A 15,507-nucleotide genomic window follows, 5' to 3' on the forward strand; every position below is an offset into this window, starting at 1 on the left:
TCCTAAACAAGACTTCCCACTCTTACTTATATCCTTTTTCTGGATAGCAATGTTACATAGGGTGACCAAACAGTAAATGTGAAAAATCAGGACGGCGGGGGGGTGGGGGTGGGGAGTGGGTAAATAGGAGCCTATATAAGAATAAGACCCAAAAATTGGGACTGTCCCTATAAAATTGGGACATCTGGTCACCCTAATGTTACATGGGATCACAGGCTTTTCTGAGAACCTTACAAAAACTAGGCCCAGTGAGAGTTAAAGGTGGAGTGAGAAGTCCTTGGTCTGACTCGCTAGTAATCTTTTGTATTTAAAAATAGAGAACACCACAACATGGACTGGAAGGCTGAAATGGGGCTCTGTGCTCATGATACTGTCCAATTCATTGTAAAGCCAATAGGTAGTTGGTGCACCACCAGATTTCCTGCTATTATCCTTGTCCTTCCGCTATCTCACCTGCACTGCTGTCCAGTCCCTTCAATCCTTGATCAGCTAGCAGCTTCTTACACCTTCTTACCATTCAATGTTCTTCTTTCTACTGTTAAAATTGTGGATTTCACTCAGTTCAGCCCAAAGCTGCAACAAGATTCTGGTGTGTGCATATGGCCAGGTGGCTGTCCATAGATACCTAGGCTTATCAAGTGCCATTTTTCTGCTGTTGCAAATACTGGAGATTGGCAAGCCTGGAGAAACTGCAAGCAGCTAGGCACATGGATGTTGAGTAGAGAGGTATGAAGGTAGACCACTTCTGGTCAGGGATCAGAGGACAGGTAGATGGCAAGGTATTCCTCGGGAACCAGAAGACATGGGCTTATGGGAATTATATTTGAGGAACACATATCTTGATCATTGTAGATGCCTGGGGTTGCACATATTTCCTGCATTAATTTTGTGGTAGCAACATATGATAAAAGCTACCTCATGATCTGCCCTAGAGTTCCGAGCATGGCTGCTGCCTCACTGTGTGACACTGACTGTTAGTCTGTGGATGAGGGAGAAAAGAGAGGGAGAAAACCAGGATTGGGCACAAGATTAGCATGCAGCGAAGACAAAGCGAGAGTTAGTTCATTCCCTAATATGCTCTGGGGTAATGTAGCTATGTGTTGCCCCTTACTGAGGGCAGATTGTTGAATCACAATTTTACCCAAAATCCTTGAAGGAAAAAAAATGTACCAACACTTAGAACCTTAAACACTGGCATTGAAAGGAGGACTTACCCTGAAGATCATTGATTAGTGTAGACTTTGTTTAACCAAACATGTTTTTATTTCACGTGATAATATTAATTAAAAAAAAAACAGATTTGAGAAACCTGAGCAGATTAGTTAAAGAGCATTTTAGGATTATAAAAGCACTTCTAGCTACATCAACCAGATGCCATTTCAAACACTGCTGTTTGGATTAATTAACTGAGTTCAGGATGCCACAAATATTAAAACTGGTAGTTAAAACCACCCCACACCCCCTTATATTTTGTTCTTAAAATCTTGGCCAATTAGATAACGGTGTATTAAGTAAAATAGTACACTGAACCAATCACAAGTAATAATCTATGATTCATGTAAATGTTTTATGGCAGCAGTGAAGAGATTTAAAGTGTACACTGTTACAAACATCTTTCACATATGGTACGCAGAAGGCATATACATATGTACGGTGTATTAAAAGGTCACTATTAATTGGTTTGACAGAAATGCTGCAAATCAAGTATTTTAGCAAAAAGATTATTATAACAGGATATAATTGATTTTTAAAGCACGATCCTGGTTAAGAAACACAGAGATAATATGCTTCAGGATTTACTAAAAGAGCAGTTCTGTCTTTCTACTAGAGAGATGCAATTTTTTAAGACTGTAAAATTATTTGATAAAAGTAGCTTTTAATTACTTTCACTCTAGCAGAGATGAAATCACTTTACAGTGTACAATGTAAATGCATTTCTCATCATATTAATACTGTTCTAACACTTTCTGATATAAAAGCTGTGGTAGAAATGCTATATTTATAAATCTGGGTGGCCAATCCTGTATTTTTATTCAAAAATGAAAACATTTAAATACAGATTAAGAGCTATATGTTATTGTACATGAACCTGTTTGTGTATATGCATAGTGTGTAATATATGTACTGGGTCTGTTGCAAGGTGATGGATCCAGGACCAAGGTTACCTTATGGATCTGCCAGATCACATTGTTGCCAACCTTAGAGGTAAATCCTCAGATCAAGTGGTTAAAGGACATGAGGTTCAGAGATGCCAAATGCCTCCTCTTCTTATCTGCCAGGTTGCAGCCAGAAGCCAAATGAAGCTTAACTCAGAGATAGCCTCCTTTAAAATGATAAGGAAAAAGTACTGGGGAAAACACCAGCAGTTGTCACTGGAAATAGCTGCACCCTGACAGCTTTTGTTTTGATTTTGAGTTTACTTAAGACTCTAGGAAGAAGCCTTGGGGCCACTACTCTGATAGAAGAGTGGAATGGTAGAGGAGCCCTGGAGGGGTGCAAAACATCACATTGATGACTAGTGTCAGGTGGGACGTTGCTGGCCCAGAAAGGGAGAGACTTTAAAGTGACCTGTCTGGTAGGGTGACCAGACAGCAGGTGTGAAAATTCAGGACAGGGCATGGGGGGTAATAGGCATCTATATAAGACAAAGTCCCAAATATTGGGACTGTCTCTTTAAAATCAGGACATCTGGTCACCCTACTGTCTGGAGAGCCAAGTCACTAGAGGAGAGACCTCTTCAGGGCCTGAGTGGTTGTAGCCAGCAGGCATTAGATGAGAAAAGAACTGCTATTCCATGTCCAGCCTGAGGGGATGCTCTAGTGAATCCACTCTTCCCTTAGCCCATCCACCTTGATGCTTCTGAATGAGGGGTGAAGCTGGTGCCTCATTTCAATGCATATATTTATTTCAACAACAAATTATGCTTTTTAAGAGAAAACAGGGAGATGCGGGCAGATGGTTTTGTTTTTTAGCAGGAAACTACAGAGGGGGCTGGGGATAGTTCTGCAATAAAGCAGAGAGCCAGACACGCAGGACAGCTCTGGGGATAATACTATCTTCTGTATTCCTATAAAGTATAAAAAGAAAAACAAGAGTCATTTTTTTAACCATTGTCACATGACAGCCCCTCCCAGCCCATCTGCTGCTGCTCTGGTCAATGCCAGTGCCCAGCGTGAAATATTGACATCCCCCACTCCCTAAGGTACTGTAGCTTGAAACAATCAGCAACAGTGACAGATCCAGGAAACATCAAGAATATCAACTCTCTCACTGGTGACTGTCCTCAAAGAGAGATGTTGTTTTAGAGGGGAAAATTCAGATAGCGTAGAACTGCTTAAGAGTTAAATCTAACACACAATATCAGGAACCTTTGCAGCTGCAGAAGGCCATGGATCCTGCCATTTGTCAAAGAATGGCCTAACTGAAGGAAAGATCAATCCACAATCAAAGCCCTTACACTATCTGACGATCTTAAACCAAAGCTAAGAGTTGTTAACTCACTAGGGAAGAAGAGCTTATAAAAACCACAAGCTTCCCAGTCATTTCTAGTGGGTGGTCTTGGCTGGCATTTAAGTCCAGAATTTTATAAACAGAGATAAAATACTCTAGTGTGTAGACACAGATTAATCTCTACATTGTGTGTGTCTGTTTGGGTTTTTCAGTTGAAATAAAAAAAGTAAGCAACACTCAGTGAAGGAATTAAGGGGATGTCATTAAACTCCGCAATTAGCATGTTCACTTTGACACATCTTTATAGCTGACACTATGATCTTATTTCTAGGTGCTCACATTAGGTGAGGAGGACCATAAAAGTTCTCAGAGGTGTGTCAAGATCTCCTCCAGAAGTAACATTCCCTCAATGAAAATGGTACTTCAAGGAGTGCTGTCATGGTACCAGGCTGGCACGGCACTATAATCATTTATGAAATCCAGGCGGTGCTTCTGGGGATGATGTTACAGAACATCTGGTTTGTGGATTCATAGCAGTGTTATTCCAAGCCTGAGCCTAAGTAGTTCAAGATGAAACTATAGCACCTCTTCTAATGGGAAACCAGTAAGGATGGGAAAACTAATTTGGATAACAAAAAGGAGTGCTTGTGGCACCTTAGAGACTAACAAATTTATTTGTGCATAAGCTTTCGTGAGCTACAGCTCACTTCATCGGATGCATTCAGTGGAAAATACAGTGGGGAGATTTATATGCATAGAGAACATGAAACAATGGGTGCTACCATACACACTGTAAAGAGAGTGATCACTTAAGGTGAGCTATTACCAGCAGGAGAGCTGGATGGGAGGGGGGGGAAGCTTTTTGTAGTGATAATCAAGGTGGGCCATTTCCAGCAGTTGACAAGAATGTCTGAAGACCAGTGGGGGATGGAGTGGGGGAATTCCAATTCAGCAGTTTCTCATTGGAGTCTGTTTTTGAAGTCCTTTTGTTGAAGAATTGCAACCCTCAGGTCCTGGGGGGCGGGCCAGTCCTTGCTTGCAGACAGCTCCCCAACCTGAAGCAAATACTCGCCAGAAACCACACACCACACGACAGAACCACTAACCCAGGAACCTATCCTTGCAACAAAGCCCATTGCCAACTGTGTCCACATGTCTGTTCGGGGGACACCATCATGGGACCTGGTCGCGTCGGCCGCACTATCAGGGGCTCATTCGCCTGCGCATCTACCAATGTGATGTGTGCCGGCAGTGCCCCTCTGCCATGTGTATTGGTCGAGCTGGACGGTCTCTGCGTGGGAGAATGAGTGGACGTGAATCGGACGTCAGGAATTATGGCATTCAAGGACCAGTTGAAGAGTACTTTGGTCTCTTTGGTCGCTGGATTGCAGACCTGAGGGTTGCAGTTCTTCAACAAAAGGACTTCAAAAACAGACTCCAATGAGAGACTGCTGAATTGGAATTAATTTGCAAACTGGATACAATTAACTTAGGCTTGAATAGAAACTGGGAGTGGAAGGATCTTTACACAAAGTAAAACTATTTCCCCATGTTTATTCCCCCCCCCCCCCCAAGCTCCACTGTTCCTCAGACGTTCTTGTCAACTGCTGGAAATGGCCCACCTTGATTATCACTACAAAAAGTCCCTCCCCCCACCCCCCGCTATCCTGCTGGTAATAGCTCACCGTACGTGATCACTCTTGTTACAGTGTGTATGGTAACACCCATTGTTTCATGTTCTCTATGCATATAAATCTCCCCACTGTATTTTCCACTGAATGCATCCGATGAAGTGAGCTGTAGCTCACGAAAGCTTATGCTCAAAAAGATTTGCTAGTCTCTAATGTGCCACAAGTACTCCTGTTTTTTTTGCAAATACAGACTAACACGGCTGCTACTCTGAAACTTGGATAACGTAAGCCAAATGTTCTCACTTTCCCTCCCGTTTTCAGAACAAAACTCGAATCAACTCTTTTTAGCTTCTAGAGTGTTCTTAAATTAATGTTTTTCTTTGCAGCTTCAAAAAGCATGTCCACTTCAAAGCTTCAAAAAGCATGTCCTCAAATGCATATCAGCTTTATGACTCAAGAGATTTGGTTGGTTTAGAAAAGTGTTGGAGAAGTACACAAACTTTAGATATTTATCTGAAACGAACCCCAAAATGTCTGAAGTCACTAGCATTCAGTCTAAGGAAAGTATATAGGTCTCCTACTGACAGCTGAATTTCAACAAAGGCATGGTACATAGGTATTCTGAGGGTAAAGCGTACGGGGATTATGCCTCTATATCAGCAGAACAATTGCACATGAATAAAAGACAAAAGGTACTCAAGGAGGGGAAAACCTCTATCTCTGCTTTCTCTCCTAGCAGTTCATACATGACAATGAGATGTAGATAGCAACTTCATTATCAGACACAAGAAAAGTTCTTTTCAAATTATATGTTTTTCAAACTAGTCAGTTCAAACAAAATTAGAATGATTATTAATTAAGAGTATGTGAATAAATTTGAATATATTACTGGTTTTTGCATCTTCACTGTTTGTTATCTTCATAGTCTTGTTTTACGGAATTTCATGGCTATGCAGCAATCCTATTTGGTGGGTTATCTCGGTGGAAGAAGAGACAGCAGAAGAATTAGAAAAGGAAGATGCTCAGTTAATTAGGAAGGGTATTAGTTCCTTCTCCTAATTAAAATCAAACTAAAATAAGAATTTGACAGGTGTTTGGCCAAAATGAAAGCATTAGCTACTTTTTCACTTTTGGGGAAGTGAACAAGGGGGGGGAAGAGAGAGAACTTGAAAGGCATTTTGAGGACATTTTATAATAGCTTTTATCTTGTTATTCAATGAATTCTCTTTGACAGTTCTTCTGAGACAGATTTTTTTCCCCTCTCATAGCTCTGCTCAGATATTTAATTTTTTTCCTTGTAGCGTAGGTCAGTTGGGATTCTTTTTTTACTTGCTTTACATTTTGTTTTTACTTTTTACAATGCTTATTTTTTAAATTATAGTTGGATTTTTGTTGTTTCTATTGGCTTATTTTATTGCCAGACTGAAAGAGCTGAACTGGGGCCTATCCTGAAGGACAGTTCCTGAGAAAATGCTTCTGATAGGACATCTCAACAAAGATCCCATGGTGGACATCCTTCCACATCATCCTGTCTCGGAAGCAGGAATGATCTCAACCCCTTGAAAAAGTTACAGGACCCTTCCCAAAATGGTGAATCCTCACCACAGATCCACATGAGGCAAGGGCAATGCATTGAAGACCCTGTGCTTCTACATGAACTCCAACCTCCAGTGTGGGAAACTTCAAGTCACATTATCTTTTCTGTGGCTACTCAACAGGGCTAGATAGGAGACAATGCGTATCTCCACTAATCACAGCCCAATGGTGCTTCAACACCCACAAACAATACAACTTAAGAACATAAGAAAAATCATACTGGGTCAGACCAAAGGTCCATCCAGCCAAGTATCCTGTCTGCCTACAGTGGCCAATGCCAGGTGCCCCAGAGGGAGTGAAGCTAACAGGTAATGATCTAGTGATCTCTCTCTCCTGCCAGCCATCTCCACCCTCTGACAAACAGAGGCTAGGGACACCATTCCTTACCCATCCTGGCTAATAGGCATTAATGGACTTAACCTCCATGAATTTATCCAGTTCTCTTTTAAACCCTGTTATAGTCCTAGCCTTCACAACCTCCTCAGGCAAGGAGTTCCAGAGGTTGACTGTGCGCTGAGTGAAGAAGAACTTCCTTTTATTTGTTTTAAACCAGCTACCCATTAATTTCATTTGGTGGCCCCCTAGTTCTTATATTATGGGAACAAGTAAACAACTTTTCCTTATTCACTTTCTCCACACCACTCATGATTTTATATACCTCTATCATATCCCCCCTTAGTCTTCTCTTTTCCAAGATGAAAAGTCCTAGTCTCTTTAATCTCTCCTCATATGGGACCCGTTCCAAACCCCTAACCATTTTAGTTGCCCTTTTCTGAACCTTTTCTTATGCCAGTATATCTTTTTTGAGATGAGGGGACCACATCTGTATGCAGTATTCAAGATGTGGGCGTACCATAGATATATATAAGATATTCTCTATCCCTTTTTTAATGATTCCTAACATCGTGTTTGCTTTTTTGATTGCCGCTGCACACTGCATGGATGTCTTCAGAGAACTATCCACAATGACTCCAAGATCTTTCTCCTGATTAGTTGTAGCTAAATTAGCCCCCATCATATTGTATGTCTAGTTTTTTTCCCCAATGTGCATAACTTTACATTTATCCACATTAAATTTCATTTGCCATTTTATTGCCCAATCACTTAGTTTTGTGAGATCTTTTTGAAGTTCTTCACAGTCTACTTTGGTCTTAACTATCTTGAGCAGTTTAGTATCATCTGCAAACTTTGCCACCTCACTCTTTAACCCCTTTCTCCAGATCATTTATTATCCAGATTTACTTGGTTTGGGGGATGTACTTATTGTGATGGGTTTCCCCTGGAGTGCCACTTAAAACCGGGTTACCACTCAGCCCTCTGACCCACCAGCCTGGGCTCCCTCTCACACTGTGCTTCTGTGACAAGCTGCAGACTCACACCCAATCCTACACTTCCTCACCCAGCTGCAGTTACATGCAGGCTCTATGACTAGCCACTGCATGAACTAACAATAGAGAGGCTACAGCTAAAATAACCACCAGCTTCGCAGCATAGGACCCCCCCCACCCACTGGAGCATAAATCCAAAATTATACCATCTTGCACTGCACCGGGCACTGTACAGTGTAAGCTCATAGAGTTTGCCCCTCCCTAAATGTGGAGAGGAAATGCAACAGCCCCCTGAGCTAAGATTTCCAAGCACTTCACTCCAAATTTACTGGTTTAGATTAAAACATAAAATAAGTTTATAAATTACAAAAATAGATTTTAAGTGATAGCAAACAGATCAAAGTGATAAATAAACAAAAAAGCAAACTAATCTTAACATACTAGAAAGATAGGATTTGAATTAACAATCTCTCACCCTGACTGACGATACAAGCAAACTGGCAGATTCTCAAGGTACAAGCCGCACTTGCTTTACAGCTTGGAATCCCCCAGGTTTTTCATACACAGGCTAGAAATCCCTTTAGCCTGAGTCCAGCACTTCCCCCAGTTCAGTCTTTGTTTCTCATGTGTTTCCAGGAGTCTTCTTATGCGGGGAGTGAAGAACAACAGATGATGTCACTCCCCACCTTATATAACTTTAGCATATGGTGGGAACCCTTTATCCCAAACTCAGTTTGTGGAAAAACACTGATATCCCAAGATGGAGTCCAGAGTCCTGTGGCCTGGCCACATGACCTTGTATACCTTGCTGAGTCATAGAAGCCATTCCTTACAGGCTGTGTGGAGCATTCTCAGGAAGGTTAATTTCATCCATAGTCCATTGTCTTTGCTGATGGGCCATCAGCATGATCTGGCTTCTTCACTGTTGTTCCAGAATGGCTACTTGTGGGTGTCACCCAGAGTAAGGCCGATTGAAATATGGATACATAGTCAATATTTCTAACTTTAGATACAAAAGTGATACATGCATACAAACAGAATAATCATATTCAGCAAATCATAAGTTTTCCAATGACACCTCACATGACATCATACAAAAGGCATCATAATTATGCCATGATCATATCATAATAATATCACTGTGAAGAATATGGGGTGCAGTGTCACACTTCTATAATTTTGTTTAATATTATAAGGGTTTTATATATAATGGTGATACACATTAACTACCAACTTTTAAGGGGTCCCAGACAATTTTTCCATACAATCCAATGTAAGGTCCTTTTATTACAATCCACTTTTGTTTCCAAAAGTAGGGAGAAATAGAAATCTTTGAGGATCTATCAAGATTTCAGGGGAAACCCAACTGCTTGGGAAGGGCTTCTGAATAGTATTGCTGTATTTAATGAAAATACTTTAAAACTATAATAATTTTCACGGAGGGAGTATTCACTCTACATCAGCCCCTGAAGGGGTTAAGGTGGACGGGTGTGCCAGTTAACTGACGGGGCTGCACCTGGAGGAGGAGCCAGGGAGCAATGAGGACTAATTAAAGGATGAAGACCACCTGGACAGGAACAGGCTGGGATGTATGAAGCCAGCTAGGTGAGGGTAGAAAGGGGCTGTAGGAGGGAAGAGATCAGCCATCACTCTTTCTGAGGCTGGGGAGAAAAGGGAGCTTAGCTTGGAGGGAAATGTATGTCTAGAGGAGGGTGGTGAAGGAGTCTGATGGAGGTAATGTAGAAGGCAGTCCTGGGAAACAGCAGCATTGTATGGGACAGTGCAGAGCTTAGCTGCTGGTTGCAGGGTCCCTGAGCTAGACCTGGAGAAAATGGTGGATCTGGGTTCCTCTGTCAGCCACTGGGGAATTGGCACCATTGAGGGGCAGTGAATACGAAAACTCCCTGGAGTGGTTGGTACAGAGAGACTTTGGTACACAAATCCCTCATGGAAGGGGGAAAACTACAGTGACCTTGCTGGAAGGCTAAGCCCTGAAGAGGGAGCAGTCAAGTCCTGAGAGAGAGTCGGATAGACTAAGTATTTGCAGGAAGAGCATCAGACTGGTAGAGCTAGTCCCTAGATGGGGCTACAAGGAGGTACTCCAGTGGTGAGTATAGGATCTCATGGCACTTCCATTAATAAAAAATAATATGCAGCAAAATAACTGCATATTATGAAATCATGCTCACTGTACCAAATCAGTAAAATAAATTAAAATAGCATCTGGTACAATCTAGAGTTTTTATCTGTAATTTTCTTTGCTAAAGTGGTTACTGCAAACATTATAGACCTTCTTATATAGGAACATAGCAACTGCCATACTGGGTCAGAGTTATGGTCCATACAGGCTTCTATTCTGTCTTTGACAGTGGCTACCAGCAGGAACTTCAGAGGAAGTTACAAGAGAAACCCTAATGGTCAGTTGTGAGATAATTGGCATCCCAGGTAAATTTCATCCTAATCTCCAGTAGTTACTATTTTAAATCCTGAAGGACAAGGTTGTATATCCCTGTGATGGGGTGTGCATACCTCACATAGGTGAGAAAGGGATAATCCCACACTATGGGTGAAGGAAGCCCTGCCCCTCAGACCATGCTGGGCATGCTTCAACTGCTGGGCTAGTATAAAGGAAAGCAGCTCAGCTCACTCTGCAATGGCCACTGAGGAGGAAGCACACTTGGTAGAGCCTCTGACTCTGGGAACCAGAGATCCTGGGGACCAGACTGGAGACCTGTTATCTACAGTCGATCAGCAGGAGTCAGAGTTCCAGGGAACTACCACATCAGGGACCTGGAGACTCTGACAATATATGGATTACAGCTTCAGGAAACTTGGTAGGAAGTGGCCCAGGGAGGCAGAGTGAGTAGTATCTCCCCCTGTGTAAGGTCAGCATATTGTGGTAGGATCCCCACTGACTGGGCGGCAAACGCATTGACCACTGACAGGGCCCTGGGCCAGAACCCGGATCTGGCCATTGAACCGCACAGCTCTGAACTCTGAGGGCAACCATACTGACTCTGACCTGCGGGCCATACTGCTGTTAGCCTAAGAATGGTCTGGTAGACTGCCACCATGGTAGAATCATGACCCCAATCTTGCCTCCAAAGAGGGATGGGGTCTGCACACCCTGCAACAATCTCTTACAAATCTTTCAACAGCATTAATGATAACTCTGGATATTCCCGTTGTTCATATAAATGTCCAGTCTCTGACATTTGCTAATATTTTGGTCTCAATTACATTCTATGGCAATAAGTTCCATAGTCTAGTACATACTGGGTGAAAAGTATTTTATTAGTGCTGAAAAAAGCCAAGCCATCTCTTTATCTCTCATCTTAAGCACTGACCTAGCAATTTAGATGAGTGGTCCCTTTCATTTTGCTGGAGTGGGGTTCTAGTTTATATCCCTTTAATTAAAAAAAAAAAAGGCTTCCCCGCACGCTAGGGTGATCAGATAGCAAGTGTGAAAAATTGCATACTTTCTTTTTCGGGGGTGGGGTAATAGTTGCCTATGTAAGACAAAGCCCATAACATTGAGACTGTCCCCTATAACATTGGGATGTCTGGTGACCCTCCTCTTTCCCCCCGCGCCCTCCCATGGTGAAATTAAATTCACTGCTTGGGAAACAGGGTGAAATTTCTTCCTTGTGCAGAAAACAATGAAATTGATTGAAATTCTAGTTTCAGTCACAAGTTTCTGAAATAAGAGGGTCATCCTAGACCCATTCAGTCAGTGAGACCATTTTGAAGTGACCTTTGAACGTACGTTCCCTAGGGTAAAACTATTATAGCTGTATGAAGTTTGTATCCAGTATAAGGATTTCCAATCAGGGATTCTGATATTGCCTATCTCAGTGAGAAACAAATTGTTGGCACTGACAAGCTTCTGGCAGCAGCAGACAGCTGGAAAATCATAAAAAGATTATAGAGGGCATTTTACTGGCAAGTGGAAGCTTTTACTTCATTGAACTGACCACAGATGAGTTTAGCTGAACTGCTGGAACTCAAGAGTATGACACATTGTCTAATACTTGATGCAAAGGTAGGAAAATACCGGTAGGTAAGCCACTTTTCCAGATATCATGTACAAACTCTTTGAAATCAGTTTGCCTCATCTCTATTCTAAGTGTCAAAAAATACATGCTCTGTGGTTTTGCAGTAAGGAACAATATACTTCTAGCCTGAAAGCCTTGTTACTAATTTCAGCACCACTGATGCTGTCATTATCTTCTCTGTTCAGGTCATCTTTGGACCATAAATGTTGTTTCTTCAAGAAACAAAAGCCTATGATAGATTTGGGGAGAGGGAGGGAGACAAACAAAATTAAAAAAAAAATACTTTCACAGCTTTCCCATTAGTTCTGGGAAAACATAATAAAGCCACAGCTGGTGGGCACTTATTTTTTTCTTAGCATTTAATAATAGAATTAATTGGTAAGTGGAAAGCTTTCAACCCTTTCTGTTGTACATTGCCCTCTGCTATCATTCTGAATAGACGTTAGAATCCAAGCTAATTGTAATTTCTTAAATAAAGAAGAAATATATTTGAATCATCAAAAATCAACTTTTATTGTTTTTGTTTTTTTCGTGAAAAAGTGTTAACGTTGTATATCCATAATCTCTGGAAAAGGTGTAGTTAGCATGAGGAATTCAGGCCCCTGATAAATTCTCTGTTGTACCCCTCCAATGTACACCCACCCACTGTGATTGTCTCATTGTGACATCACTTGCTTGAATGACATTTCAGTAAGTTTTGGGGTGAGAACAGCTCTGTAGAACAGTGACAAAAAAAGTCAAAGTTAGCAGTGTTAAGAATGATTAACTGCAGTTTCAACTGAGTCATCTACAGTAGTTCATGCTGATTGATCCATCCCCATTGGAGACAATTATCATTTAGTCATTGTGCTTTTGCAACAGTATTCTAATGCTGCAGGACATACCTAGCCAGCTTCAAATTAGGGATGGTGAACTTATTGTGATAAAATGAGAACTGGTCTTAATTTTTGGCCAGACCTGTAACTGAACCAAAACCAAATGTTCATCCGTCATTATTTCAGACACAGATCTGAGTTCCTGTGCTTTCCAGGGTGGGTCTTAACATGGAAAAGTCAGCCGGTGCTCAGATGCAATGGTGATGAGCATGGTCTAAGAGCCTGAAAAGAACAGAACTGGTAATTTTGGAATTTTCCAAGCCCCCTCAATATGCATGCTTCTTTGTACAGAGAATACCTAGTGGTGGTGTGGTCTGCTGGACTTCCAAAAATCATAACTTCAGCAAAACTGACTGATATATAGGAGTAACCTGGTTTAAAATGCAAGATAATCTTTGTATTTGTTAGCTGATTCCAGACAAATAGCCCTTTAGCTGGTAAAACAATTCACAGAAAATATCTTCTTTCATCAGTTTTGATTTCTATCTCATTATACTTCTGCCTGAAGATGACGTTTATCATAGAACACTATTTATGAATCATTTAAGAATATTTAAAAGCAGCACCTAGCAAATTGTCCCCTTGCTTTCTGTGCAGATGCAGGGGAGAATGTCTGTCTGTAAATATACTATATACTGTTTGCTAAATTAGCTAAATCTCTGCCCCCCCCATCCTATTACAGTTTATTGACTTGTCACCCCAAACTGGTGATAAGCAATTACACAGCCTGAGAAGATGAGTGACTTGAGGTTTTTAGGATTAGATTTTCAAAAGCACCGAAGTGTTTTAGGTGCACAAGGCCCATTGATTGACCTGTATCTATTTCCTGCCTGTGAACCATGTCAGACTTGTCACCCTGCCCCCAGAAAGTCTTGCAATATAATAGATAACACCCTAGTCCTGCTGTTATCACATAAACTAATAGATTTCTGCCTGGTACAATGCAAGAATTATTGAAATGAAGTGAGTGAAAATGTCATATGAAGGCTCTGAGGAATAAATTCAAGGACCTAAGTAAGGAGCAAGTCTATGACTGGGATGACCAATAGCATTTCAGATTATATAGACTGTGATGGTTACTAATAATGCCTAGCTCTTACATAACAGTTTTCATCAGTAGATCTCAAAGCGCTTTACAAAGGAGGTCATTATCATCCCATTTTTTACAGAGGGGTTAACTGAGAGACACAGTAGTGAAGTGACTTGCTCAAGGTCACTCAGCAGGCTAATGGCAGAGGCAGGAATATAAGACAGCTCTCCTGAGTCACAGTCCAGTCCTTGATGCACATCACCACACTGCCTTCCACAGGCCTGCCCTACAATTCTTATGGAACCCCGTTACACTGAAGTGGTATTTTTCAATAGAACGTAACCTTTCATTAAAACAGAAGAGGATCTGCTTGGCAAGCTATTCACTCCCCTTCATCATGGGAATGTTCATAAGAACTCCCTTCATCTCCCTGTAACTGTAGTGGCACAAGGGTAACCTCGGGAAGTCCATATCTTCACTTTCACAGGGAAACAGCTGAATGATCAACTGAGGTCTCTTCAAATCCCTATTATAGCAGATGCAGCAAGAGGGGGAACCAACACTTTCCTCTTATCTTTTCCCCCCAGAGGTAGTGGCACTTGCCTTCTTGTCCCTCTCCTTCTTTGCTTACCCTGAGCAGAGGAGTAGGTAGGTAGATACAAGGGGAAATTATGGGTAGCTATTGGGGGCTAATAGCACTCAAATGGACTCTAGTTACGTCCACACATCACACAGTAGCAGGAGTGTCCAAAGCCCTTCAGTGTTGGCCTATCCTCTGATCAGCTGGCTAGCTTGAGTTTAAAGCACTACCAGAGTTCAATTAGGTGCAACACTCTATAATTCAAGTAAACTTTATATTGAAGGAGGGGTGCTGGAACAATTGGCATAGTGGGAGTGCTGAGAGCCATTGAACCAAACTGTAAACCTTGTATATAACGGAAACCACTTCAAGCCACAGAGACTGACAGCACCCCTAGTTCTAGCACCTATGCAGTGAAGATGGTCTCTTAGATAGGCCTTTCTGAGCCCCAGTTGTTTTGAAATATTGTAAATGGGATGAGGCTTTTAGTGACTCCTAGTACCATTATTGTATCTAACTATGCAGGATGGGGTTACTTAGGTTTTGCAAGGACCAATTTTTTGCATTGTCAAAAAACAAAGCAATTTTTTCTGGTTAAATGGCTGAAATGTGAAGCTGGCAAAGATAAATTATGCCTGTCTTGTTATGTTTTTATTTTATTTTGCGCTGCTTCAGACATAAGCCAATGTGACTGATGTATTCTGGCATGATATTTCTCAGTGTGAGATACTGATATAAAGTTAGATTACAGTTTGACTGATACTTGTGTGAATGTTACCCTTCTCAACTGATTTAAGCAGACACTGGTGGTGGCATGAGAACATCCTCGTTAGCAGGTGATAATGTGAAAGCACTCTTTCGCTAACCTTGGCTTTTTATTGTTTTGTTTTGCTTCAGCCTCCCATTATTTCCAGCAAAATCAATGGCATCCACTTACTGCAAGGCAGCCTCGTGAACTGGGC

This window comes from Caretta caretta, chromosome 3 (genome assembly GCF_965140235.1).
Source record: "Caretta caretta isolate rCarCar2 chromosome 3, rCarCar1.hap1, whole genome shotgun sequence".
NCBI classification, from domain to species: Eukaryota; Metazoa; Chordata; order Testudines; family Cheloniidae; genus Caretta; species Caretta caretta.